The 12,237-nt window shown below is 44.6% G+C and overlaps 1 protein-coding gene across 9 annotated transcripts in view; it reads right to left on the bottom strand.

Annotated features, from left to right (window-relative positions):
- The window catches only part of ARID1B (AT-rich interaction domain 1B), a 500,120-nt gene that overhangs the window by 132,882 nt on the left and 355,001 nt on the right, over positions 1-12,237 (bottom strand). The window lies entirely within an intron of this gene.

Genomic DNA, 12,237 nt, shown 5'->3' with positions numbered 1-12,237 from the left:
CAGGACAAATTAATAAAAACAAAACCTAATTTTTCCCCTCTCTTACCCATTCTTATTCCTCCTCAATATTTTTCCTCTTTCTAAGATTCCTTTTTTGTTTGAGGAGCTTAATATTTGGCTGCCTTCTGAAGAAATGGGTATAGTGACAGATGAAAGACTTGTATTCATCGTATAATTCAGAATAAGGGGAAAAATCGACTGCTGTGCATTTAAGATTCTAACAACCTTGCAATTTTGTATAGTCGTTTTCTCCACCCGTTCTTTTGAAGAAATCGGCTTTTATTCTGTTAATAACTAACCACAGTTGCAGCAGCATGGATCCGATTAGCAGTTCTTACGTACAAAGGGGAGACGGAAGAAAGCTGTGAACAGGGTTGCCAATTTGTCCACCTGGGCCCCCAGGAGGAAGATTAGATGAGGCGCCTGCCTGCTCTCTTTTTTCCACTTGATCGCTGCTCTGTGCTGCCTGATAGAGACAGGCCTTTTGAAAGCCAAGGCACTTCCTTTGCTTTAATAAAAGTTTCCCTTGCTCCGTCCTCCCTTGTCACAAATCTCTCACTCTGGGCTCCAACACTCGGTGGCAACTCTGCCTATAAACACGGTCGCTATGAGAAGCACCACATGGACTTGGAGTTGTTTCTGTACCAAAAATAGCCAACGCAGACGTGGGCGCTGGGTGTGCCTATATGCACAAGTGACCGTGCTTTCCAGACCAAACTATGACACCCGTGGCCAGTCCTCGTGAATTTTTATGCCGCTTCTGGGTGTGAGGTGTGGTACGAAAAGATAAACCATATGGAAATTAGATATTAGAATGTAATTGCACATGATACACAAAATTGGAACCAAAAGATAAAACACTGGCATTCAGGCAACAGGATGTCTATATACTTCCTATTTAAATACAGAATTAAGAGTCAATTTATGTACTAAAGTGATATACTATCATCTAATAGGCTTTAAAAATTTTATTGTATTTACAATTACACTAAATAATGAGAGCTTACTTCTGTGATAAAAATACTTCTAAACCCTTGATATAACACTGTTTTAAAAGTAAAGAGACAGAAAATTAAAGCACTGTAATCTGCTGAAAGACAAACACAAAAATGCAAGGCATCTGACTGAAATCTCCATTATGAAGGTGTATTAACCAACGCTTGACTTTATTATTTATTTTTAAAGGTAATAAGTACCTGTTTAACCTGCTTTGATGTCACAGTACACACTATGACATACATTTGGGTATTCAGATAAATGCCTTTTCCAGAGAGAAGTTGCACAATGAAGCCTTGTTTAACCAACAGTCTAATTCCTTTTAAGCCTGCTGGTCTTGGGAGGTTGCTGAGGGTTAGGGTCAACCTCTTTAGCGTTTTCTATACCTTCGGTTTCCTCTAGACAAACTTTTTGTGTGGTGGATCCAACTATACTGGTTTTAAATGATCCCTTTCCAACCAACAATGGGTTTACGTGGGCAATTTCGTATTTAGATTCCTGGTGAATGCAAGGGTAACACACTTTGAGAATTTTAAGATTACCTTTAGATATTCATTGTAATGATACTAGTAAATATTGAAAAGGTAATGTTAAATTGTTATACACCAAAAATGAGAGTCAAAAAGAAATCCACTGGTCCAACACTCAGGGTATGGTTGGTAGCTTTAGTTCATAGTTATGGTATAGTTGTATTAGAAAAATCTTTAAGAAATTTATCAGTCATTACGCAGATAAATCATAGACCAAGTTGCTAATGAGATAGAGACACAACGATAATCTCTGACCTCATTATCCAAAGTGACATGAGATAACAAAACAGCCTTAAGATTTTTTTTTAATCAGCCTGAGGAAGTGTAGTCTATGCTGTAGCAAATACCTCTTGTTGCATTTGGATAAATAACAAAGGAGAAATAGAAAAGGATATACATAGAATTAGATGGCAAGCTGCTTGGTTACATACTGTAACGCCCTTACAAACACCAGATTTATTTGGTTGGTTACCAATAAGTACATGGGCTAGATCACTACTGAAAGGGACAGTGATATTCTCAGTCTGCATCCTGACAATATTAGGCATAATAAAATTTATCTTCCATTGTCTTCCACACCTAAAAGGACAAAAGAAGGCCTCGGGCTAAGACGTTGATGTACACTGAGCCTGCTCACGCTGGCAATGTGATTGAGAACATCGCTCTTACTTAATATCCTGGTGAAGAACCAAATGGTATCTGGTGGAAAACCAGCACCCTGAGTTTAAGGAGCCTGCAATGGCTGCCATTTAGGAGCTCGACTAAGTCCAGATACTGATCATTGATGTGTTATCTCCAATCTCCGATCAACGGGAGGGAATGAGTTGGAAAATAATATTGAAATCATTATTTCCTGTCCTTGAGCATAGAGAATGTGAGCTGGACTCACAAAGACTCTTATAAAGACACATCAACTGGCCTCTCAGATATAAAGACAACCTGAAAAAAAGAAAAAGAGCCTTTTAGAGAGACATTCATATAAACAGGGCGTAACAGTCGCTCTTTTTCTTTCAATATTTAGTAAATAGTTATAAACCAACAAGAGGTCAGTAGCCATAATGAAAGCCCGAGGTCCAATATTTGCCCCTCTCCAAAAATATGCCACACAATTCCAAGCTGGGTTATAGTTCAAGATGGACACTGGTCTTGAATGACCAATGTCCAAAAAGATGGGAGGAGTGAGACGGAACCCCCACAGTGCTGTACTCTTTACCTGGCTTCCTCCCCTACAGTGTTTTATGGCAAAATCGTTTCCTTTGCTGGGCCCCCCTGCCATCAGCTTTGCATTTGAATCCGGCTTTTGCTTGGATGTTATACGTAAACCCCATTGTATCTGCATAGTATGATTAAGGCTGTTGCTGACGTAACTTGTATGAACTCTCTACTTGTAAACCCCTTTAAAAGTAACCTGTCTGCACGCCCTGAGTGAGCAGTCCTGGCAGTAAGCACCGACTGACTCCATTTCATTGTACAACCGAGTAAAGGTGCCTTTTTTGTTCTTCCACTTCAGTCTCTCGTTTATCGGCCAACATGAACCACGCCTAGTAAGAACCTGGGGTTTCTATCTGGTAACAAAAATTTTAAAATCCTATAGTGGAAAGATGGCCTCAAGCATCTAGCGGGAAAGGTTATATGAGCAACGTGACTGACTTTCGAGCTTTCTTTTCTTGCACTATTCCAAGAGAGCTATCTGTTCTTTAATTTGGCCAACATTTTTGTCTTTTTCAAATAGAATTTTAAATTACACGATTATTGGATTTTGTAACTTTTAAAGTAACAATTGTGAAAATAAGGAATTTTATTATTAAAACTGAATTTGGCTCGAGGCTATAACTGTTTTATCACAAGAATCTTCCCTGTGACGTTACTCCCAATTGAGCTACAACCTATTTCTGGAAAGGTCAGAACAAAATGACAACATGCTTCCTTTAAAAAAAAAAGAAAAAGAACTATATAGCCCTAAGCTTTTCCATGACCATCACATACACGATCGTAACTGTGAATACTAGCTTCCTATTCCGTAAAACATGCCCATGGAACGCTTGCAGGGAGGTGTTAGGCTACACTGGGCACAGTCAGCCTCTTCTGCTTTCTTTGTGTGGCTTCTAGAACATCATGTTCTCCTGGCTTTTTCCCCAGGAGCACCTGGTGTCACTGGTGATTCCGTCTCTGTTCCCTTTACCTGTTCATGGTCTCTGCACCTTTGAGTAGCCCTAGGTTCAGGCCCCAGAATTCTTCTCTCCGGGTTTCTCAACCTGTGCACAATAATCACCCCAAACCCAAAAAATCCATTGCTTTTGAGTCGATTCTGGCTCACAGTGACGTTATAGAAGTGTAGAGCTGCCCCGTAGGGTTTCCAAGGAGCAGCTGGTGGATTTGAACTGCCAATTTTTTGGTTAGCGGCCCAGCTCTCAACCACCGCACCACCAGGGCAAAATACTGATGGAGTACCCCCCGCCTCAGACCAATTAAACCAGCATCTCTGGAGGTTGTTCGGGGAATCAGTCCTTTTCTGTAAGCTTCCCAGGATGTTCTATGTACAGCCAGCGGTGAGAACCACTGACTTTCACGCATCACTAGGCCAACAGTCAGTCCCCAGATCAGCAGCGTCAACATCGACTGGAACGGGTTGAAAACGCTCAGCTCCCCCGCTCCCAAGCCTACTAAATCTGAAGCTGGGTATGGGACCCAGCAATCCGTGATCCTGATGCAGGCTAGGTGCCCTGGTGAGCTCATCTAAAACCCTAATAACTCACAAATGTACTTCTCCAGCCTCTCTCCCCTAAACCCTTAGTAGGCATCTCAAATGTAACATGCTCAAAACCAAACTCTTGATTCCCCATCAAAAACTTGCTCCTTCCTGAATCTCCCCAACTCAGTAAACGGCATCACTATTTGTTGATCTCTTAGGCCACAACCCCCCCAGCACTAGCTCTGTGCACCCCCAGCCATCACCAATCTCTGCAAGAGGCTTCTCAGCCCCCTGCTGACTAATCTCCCTGCTTCCAGCCTGCCCGCCCCCACAGGACATGCCCCACACTGCAGCCTGCCCGCCCCCACAGGACACGCGCCCCTCTGCAGCTGGAATGCCCCATAGGACACGCCCCACGCTGTGGCAGGAATGATCCTCTGAAAACTTACACTGGATCACACCATTCCCTGCCTCTCAGCCTTCCCAGTGGTTTCCTGTCACACTTCAAATAAATTCCTGAGTCCTAATTATGACCTAGGAGTCCCTGGGTGGCACAGTGAAGCGCTCGACTACTAGCAAAAGGTTGGCAGCCTGAACCCACCCACAGGCACCTCAAAAGAAAGGCCTGGAGATCTGCTTCTGAAAGGTCAAGCCACTGAAACCTTCTGAAGCAGCTGTACTCTGCACACTTAGGGTCACCCTGAGTCAGAATTGATGGCAATTAACAACATAACATCATGACCTACAAGCTGGCCCTTGGCTTGCCTATGCTAGCTGCCTACCCATTCTGCTCCAACTCCCACCCCCCAGGATGATCCAGCTACATGACTTCCTTGGGGTCCCTGGCCCACCAACACGATGCACACAACTGATTCAGGTCCTTTGTGCTGCTGTTTCCTCTGCCCGGATACCCCTTCCCCAGCCATTCACATGGCTTGCTCCTGTACTTCTTTCAGATGTCTTGTTGAAGTACCAGTGTCTAAGAAACACCTTCCCTAACAATTGCTCAGTAAAGATGCACTACTCCACCCCACCCCCATGCTCTTAGCCTGACAACACCTGATAATAAATTATGTACTTATGTACCCATCCCTTGTCTTTCTCACTAGGATTTCTGTTCCATGGGTACTGGGTCCTCAGTCTTCTATGCCGAAATGCATTTCCCCCAGTTCCTAGAAACGGATGGTAGGTAGTGGCACAGTAGGCACGTAGTACTTGTTTGCTGAAGAAACGAATGAAAGAAGGGAACAGTAAATTAAGGAAGGAAGAGAAGTGAGTGATGGGCTAGTTGCCCTTCCTGGGGTGTCACCTAATTTACCCAGCAGCAAAAGTGCAACATGGGACTTTTAAAAGCCACTCACTGCATTAATACATTTGGCAACCCAGGCAAGGTCATACTCTTGGCATTCAGCTGCGTACATCTAATGTAGTTTGCAAGTACAAACTCCTATGTCACTTTCTGTTTGGAAGGGAGAATATCAACATTAAAAGTCCCTGGTTCTATCATTTATAAACATGCAGATGTGGATTATTAAAGATTAATGCCTTTTAGGATTGGTGTGGGCATTCCGTTTGTCTCATGCCCAAACCAATTCTGTTCTTCATTAGTCAATGACAACCCAGATCACCCTGTTATGGAAGAGAAATCAAAGGTGCAAGTGTGTGAATTGAGAATAAGTGATGAAACTGATTAGTAAGAGGCTTAACGGCTATAATCAATCAACACATCATCATAGTCTTGGCTCCAGGGTTAACAGAAGATAGGGAAACAAACACAAACACCCTCGGTAAAATGGTTTTCTTCCTTCCACAACAGTCACTTATTCCTTTAGAAAACACAGTAACACAGATCAGAAGTTTATGAAATCAACTTGAGGAACATCTTGACTGTAAGCACCATTCATTCACCACCATTTTCCAAAATACAACAAAATGACTTTTGAAACTTTTTTCTTTTTTGGCTAAAATTAGCTCACGGAAGCTTTTGTGACTTCCATTCTTATTCCTTATTTCCAGTGAAGATGTAAAACATAGCAGGTCAACGCCAACAGCATTTCAACAGGGGCTGCACACTGGTGATCCCAAAGAAGCGAAAACACTCAACTTAAGCACAAGTTCAGAGCAGTCTCCTCAGTTCCAAACACGAAAACAAGGTGCTTGAAGGATTTCTGCAGCAAACAGGACACAAACAGCCAAGAAGTGGGAGTGGCCTGACGGATCAACCACGGGGAAGTCTTAGCCACTGCTAACAGCACAGAGCACCAGAGGAAAAAAAGGGGATAGAAAATAAACGGAGATTTAAATCAACCGGTATTAATTAAACCAGCAGAAAATGTATAGTTGGAGAAAATCCTAGTAGTCTCTTATTTCTGAATGTGGGAGGAAGAGCAGGGAAAAGGCTAAATTTGGAATGGAAGAACTGAAGAAAATGGACAGTCAATGGTATTGAAGTGATGAAGAAATACTCATTCCCCAGTTAGCAGGACACCTCAGGTGGCCGGGGGACAGTAGTTCTGCACATGGGGTGCTGCACTGGCTTCAAATGCTAGGATCTGGCTGGGTCAGAAACGGGGACCCGCCCTCCAGCAACGAGGCTGGGAGTACCCCTAACCAAAGCACCTAGTTCCTAGAATGGGATCTGGGTCTGGATTTTAACTCAGCATCTGAAGGAGAGCAGGCTCTGTATCATACTACTAAGGACTAAGCCTTACAGAATTGCAGCCTCATCTCTCCAGAAGACAACATACATCGTTGCTTTCCTAACTGTGGCTAAGCATCGTTTGGAAAGGATCTGAAATCACTGTTTTCTGTAACATACAAATATTTTACTTTGTAAGGGAAAAAACACTGGCTTAAAGTTTGCCTTGGTTTGTAGAACTGCTGAATTGATGTTTTCTGTGTTGCCACAGATTAAAAACGTGGATCTATCAACGGCGTTTCGTGTTTAATTTTTCCCCCTGCTCAGCTTGCCAGTAAGCAGCATGCGTCTTCCTGGCAACAAGCTGTTGCAGGGGCTTCTACCTCTAGAGAAGCCAACGAGGAACACTCGGTGGGTGCTTTAAACTAAGGCTCCCAGGTAGGGTAACTGTGCAGACTTTCCAAAAAACCAAAAACACAATAATGTCATTACATGCAGTGCCGTTTCAGAGATTCTACTAATGTTATAATGAAGGAAACTGGCTTAGAGCCATTTACCTATAGAAATAAACTTATAATATTAGCCTGAGTTTTATTAAGCAAGGATAAATTAAGAAGTGGAAAATTTCTTTATTTAGGCTTGAGCCTCAAGAGATCTAAACCCCAGGGAGGGTAGATTAAGAGAGAGAGGCCCGGGCGTGAGTTCCCCTTGGTTCCTTTCTTAGGCACTAATCTTGACAAATTAGACCTGGAACTATCATTTCCTCTCACTGAAACCCTTCCTGCTCACCCTGGCCTATGACTACCTCTGAACTGAGATTCATTTTTCTCTTTCCCATTAAGGTGTCCTTCCAGAATCTGCTTGTCTCAGTGTCAAATTAGGCAAGAAAATGAATTTTTTTGACCAGAATATCTTCTCGTTTGCATCTGCGGCTAGATGGGCCCATAGGAAATCTACCATGCTCTGGCTTGCTAAGAGGAACCCGGTGAGCGCACGGAGGAGCTCTAAATAAACCACGGTGCTGCCGTATTTCATCTAATGTGTGCCTCCCTCTTTTGGACTCCATGCTCTTAGTGCTTGAGGCTCCCCCGAGGGATGCAAATCCCTCATGGTAGCTGGTATGCTGGGCCCATCTCTCCCCCTCACGGTGGCTGGTATGCTGGGCACATCTCTCCCCATTAAGGACTGACCTGAGCTAAAGCTCCAGAGCATCAGGCTCCTCTATAAAGTAGCTGGTGCTTTACAACAGAGGAAGGGCTGTCTCTGTTTCTGCAGGCCCTTAAACCCTGTGATCCTTTTCAAAGGAGGGCAACTGAAGTCACCTGCCAGTTATTAATCTGCACAGACATAATCTGCATAGACATAGATTAATAACTGTGTGTTTGTGTGTGTGGGCGGTGTGTGGGTATGTGTGTGGGGGTGTGTGTGTGTGGGAGGGTGTGTGGGGAGGTGTGGGGGGGTGTATGGGGGTGTGTGTGTGGGTGTGCATGTGTGTGTGGGGACGTGGGTGTGGGTGTGGGTGCGTGGGGGGTTGCTGTGGGGAGGCTTCCTGGAGGCAGCTCCCTCCAGGGGGTACATGCACGGAGGTACCCACGGCACGGGGGGTGGGGGGACAGGGGGCTGTGGAGTGAGGAAAGGAAGGCGGCTGGGTGAAGGAGGCAGAAATAGAGAAGGACTGAGCAATAGTGCAGCTTCTGAAAGACTCATGACAGAAAGCATGATTTTCTCCACCCGGTCCTCTTTGAGTCCACCTGCAGCTTCCTTCCTCCTTCTGCAATTTCTCGGCTCTTCAGCTACCCTGAGCCCCAGCCTCCCTCTTTCTCACCTCCTACAGCCAGCTTCAGTCTGGGGAGAGGGGGCAAGATTAGACGCCTTAAACAGCAAAGCGCGTACAACTTAAAAACTGAGCAGGGTCTACTTTGACAGTTGACGTTACATTTTGTTTTTGTCTGTGATGGCTGGGAAGATGCTACCTTTGATGAGTCCTCTTACAATAAATGCCTAGGACCAGGCAAGAAAAAGAATGGCTAAGAAGTAGATGCCGATTTGTCAGGGTGCTAATGTGAATGGCCAAGTCTGGTCCTGATCTACTATAATCAATGGCTATTCTCCCGTCAGATGAAAGTGACTTAACTCTGTGTAAAACCGAATGTGGTACAAATGCCAAATGCTAAAAAAAGAATGAAGGAAAAAAAGATTCAAGAGTCTATGGTTGCTATTCTTAGCTCTTCTTTCACAGAATCAATGAGCTACCATCAGCAGTCTGGACCTTCAAAGTTTTTAGAAGCAGAAATGTTTATCGGGCTATGAACCGTTACTATCTGCCTTCCCCTTTCTGCCTCCCATGGCACGTTCGCCCTCCTTAATATTTAAACACTGTTGCTGCTCATAGCCCAAGGAGGAAAGAGCTGACAAAAGCCTTTGGCCAATAAAATAAAAAAGAAGCTCGGCTTATTTACATTTTTGCTTTGTTAGTAAACTGGAATGGCTGGCTCTGGAGGCAAGACAAGTGGAATTCGCATCCCCTAAATCTCCTGGCAACAGCGAGGCACTTTGACGTGGTGCTGTGTCAGCCTCCAGGACTGCGTGAGCCTGGACTCCGCACGGCGTAAGAGAGACCTATACAATACGTTCAAGACCGCGTAGCTCATGCTCCTTAAACAGAAGTTAGAAACTCCAGGATGCAGCCCAAGAAGCTGCAAAAGCACCTGTGGTGGCATCAGGTAGTAGAAGGGAAACTGAACGTTTGATCTCATAAATCCAGAGTCAACTGCACCCGCCATTAGATTTGCTTAAGTTAAGCGTGTATATGCACGAGCGCCTAATATCTATGTCAGTGACCAATTGGAAAGATGGGGTACTTCATTTCTATCCCCAAGTACATAAATTTATCTTTATGAATAAGAGAGAGCAATGAAGACAGTAAGTACAAAACAAGAACATATGTAATGGCACTGGGGGAGCGCACACATCTCTGTTCTCAAAGGCCTGTTTGGGTTAACAGCCAGGGCTGAAGTCTGTGCCTTCCAAGTGCAGATGGCTGCGTGACCGAAGCCCAGTCCTGTGCGAACCAAGGCAGGAGTCCTTGTGGCTACTCACCACGGAAAACCCCTACTCTGATTCTCAGAAAGGCAGGGAGGCGAGCCCCGCTGCAAGAGGACTCTGCCAGGGCAACGCAGCGCCCGTGCCCCACAGGACTGGTTCCCATGACACGACGTTGGTCAGGCAGTGTGATGGGAGGGCAGATCCATGGTAGGTGGAGAACGGGTTTCATGGGCAAGACCCAGAGTCAGCCATTCTGGATGCTATAGTGTGCTTTGTTTTCCCATGTCTGTGACACTTCTCATCAGCTGTCCATTTCATTTACAAGGGCAGAAGTGGAGAAAAACGGCTGCTTTTCTTCCACAGACCCCGGGAAAGCAATACCGGGAAGAACCTCCCACAATGTCGTGGCTTTGCCTCACCCCAGCTATCAGTGACCCAACAGCTACTCATTTTACCGTGGCTTGCTGGGGAGACAATGGCAAGGCGGCGGCAAGCTAGAGCAGGCGCTAACAGGAGAGAAGTGAGGTCAGAAAGAGCAAGGTGTGCTGGGAGGGTAGGGGGGCGGGAGGCAGAAGGCTCCACGTAGGAAAATAAGAAGGAAATTCCAAGTGGATGTTTGTGAAGCAACAGCTTAAGTTTCCTGCCCTTGAGAAACACGCAATCTCTACACGACATATTTCATTGGTGCAGACTAAGAACCAAATAAAAGCGGAGTATAAATTACCTTAGGATCTAACATACTGATCTACAAAAAATGTGAACATAAGGGCTTTGTTGCTACTGTTAGCTGTAGTCGAGGTGATTTTGACTCATGGCCTCCCCACGTGTGCAGAGCAGGACTGCTCCATTGGGTTTTCAAGGCAGTAGCTTTTCAGAAGCTGATCACCAGGCCTATCTTCCCAGGCACCTCTGGGTGGGTTTAAACCACCAACCTCTTGGCTAGCAGTAGAGTGTTTCACTGTTTGCACCACCCAGGGACTCTCTAATAAGGACCAGAGATGAGAAAAGGAGGTAAGATTACTGAACGGGCCTAATTATTCTCTAAAGGCAGGGGTTCTGGAATTTAGTTAAAAGTAAATAATAAAAAAACAAATAACAGCTTCATGATGATGTCTACCATGTGGTTTTATTACCCGTGATCAAATTCACACAAGTATATAACATAAACATGTTCAATACTTTCCAGAGTTTAAAGATATGGATCTTAGGGAATAGTGATTTGAAAAAAAAAAAGAAGGAAGGTCAGAGAGGCTAGGAAAGGGAAACAGAAGAGCATATACATATTTTTTTCAACAAAAATCTGACACACATTTTTTTTAACAAATCCCCTTAAAAAGTGCCATATAAAAATTCTGCTTTGAATTTTATAAAAAAATTCTGATTTGAACATATATCAAAGCCTTCTATTTGCATCTCTAGGTTTAGCTGTGGGAACAGAAAGTGGAGACATTCAAACCACAAACTACTCCATGAGGGCTAGGCCAGGTTGCTGACAGCTCCCTGGCTCTTCTGTGTGAATCAGGAAAGGGTGCCCCTCGCTGGGGAGAGCAGCTGGATGTCAGCTCTCAGCGGCCCCTCAGCACCCATGCCCTGCGTGATGAACAGCCTGCTCACTCCATGTGGCAGCCCCGTCCATGGCCATGGAGAGAGGAAAAGGGAAAACTGAGAGGGAATAGCACTGGTCACATTTAGTTGATGGGGTCTCAATACATATAAAAAGGGTAAGAAACAATCCAGGTCCTTGAACTTCACCTGTTGTTCCCTCTTATGCTAGACTCCTGCCAATCACATGGAAATCAGTTTCCCTATGACAGAGTGAAGCGGGGGTTCACTATCCAGCTAAAATGTTTATGTGTGGAGACAACAGCTGAGATTCTGTCAATCTCTGGGGTACAATCTTGTCTTCTGTCTCCTTAATTTAGGCCAAACCCTCAGGAATAGCAACGGCTGGCTTATCCTTTTTTTCAAGTTGGAAGAAAAACGGGTTCGACCTTATGAAAATGGAGTCCCGGGGTGGTGCAAATGGTTACATGCTCAATTACTAACCCAGAGGTGCCTCAGAAGAAAAGCCTGGCAATCTGCTTCAGGAAAATCACAACCCTAAAAATCCTTTGGAATGCAGTTTTACTCTGCAACACATGGGGTTGTCATGAGTCAGAGCTGACTGACGGCAACTAGTTCAGTCCGGTTATCTTCTGAAAATATGCTTTTCTGGCTAGCTCTAGTGGGCCTACTGAGTCTCTTTAGTAAACACTGCCAGTCATCACTGGAAACTTTACATACATGTATCCTGAACTATACAAGAAGCCCACTGGATGAAGAATCAGAAGCCTTGC

This window comes from Loxodonta africana, chromosome 1 (genome assembly GCF_030014295.1).
Source record: "Loxodonta africana isolate mLoxAfr1 chromosome 1, mLoxAfr1.hap2, whole genome shotgun sequence".
Classification (NCBI taxonomy): Eukaryota; Metazoa; Chordata; class Mammalia; order Proboscidea; family Elephantidae; genus Loxodonta; species Loxodonta africana.
The sequence above is the reverse complement of the archived record's forward strand: the minus strand, read 5'-3'. Positions and strand labels throughout refer to the sequence as shown.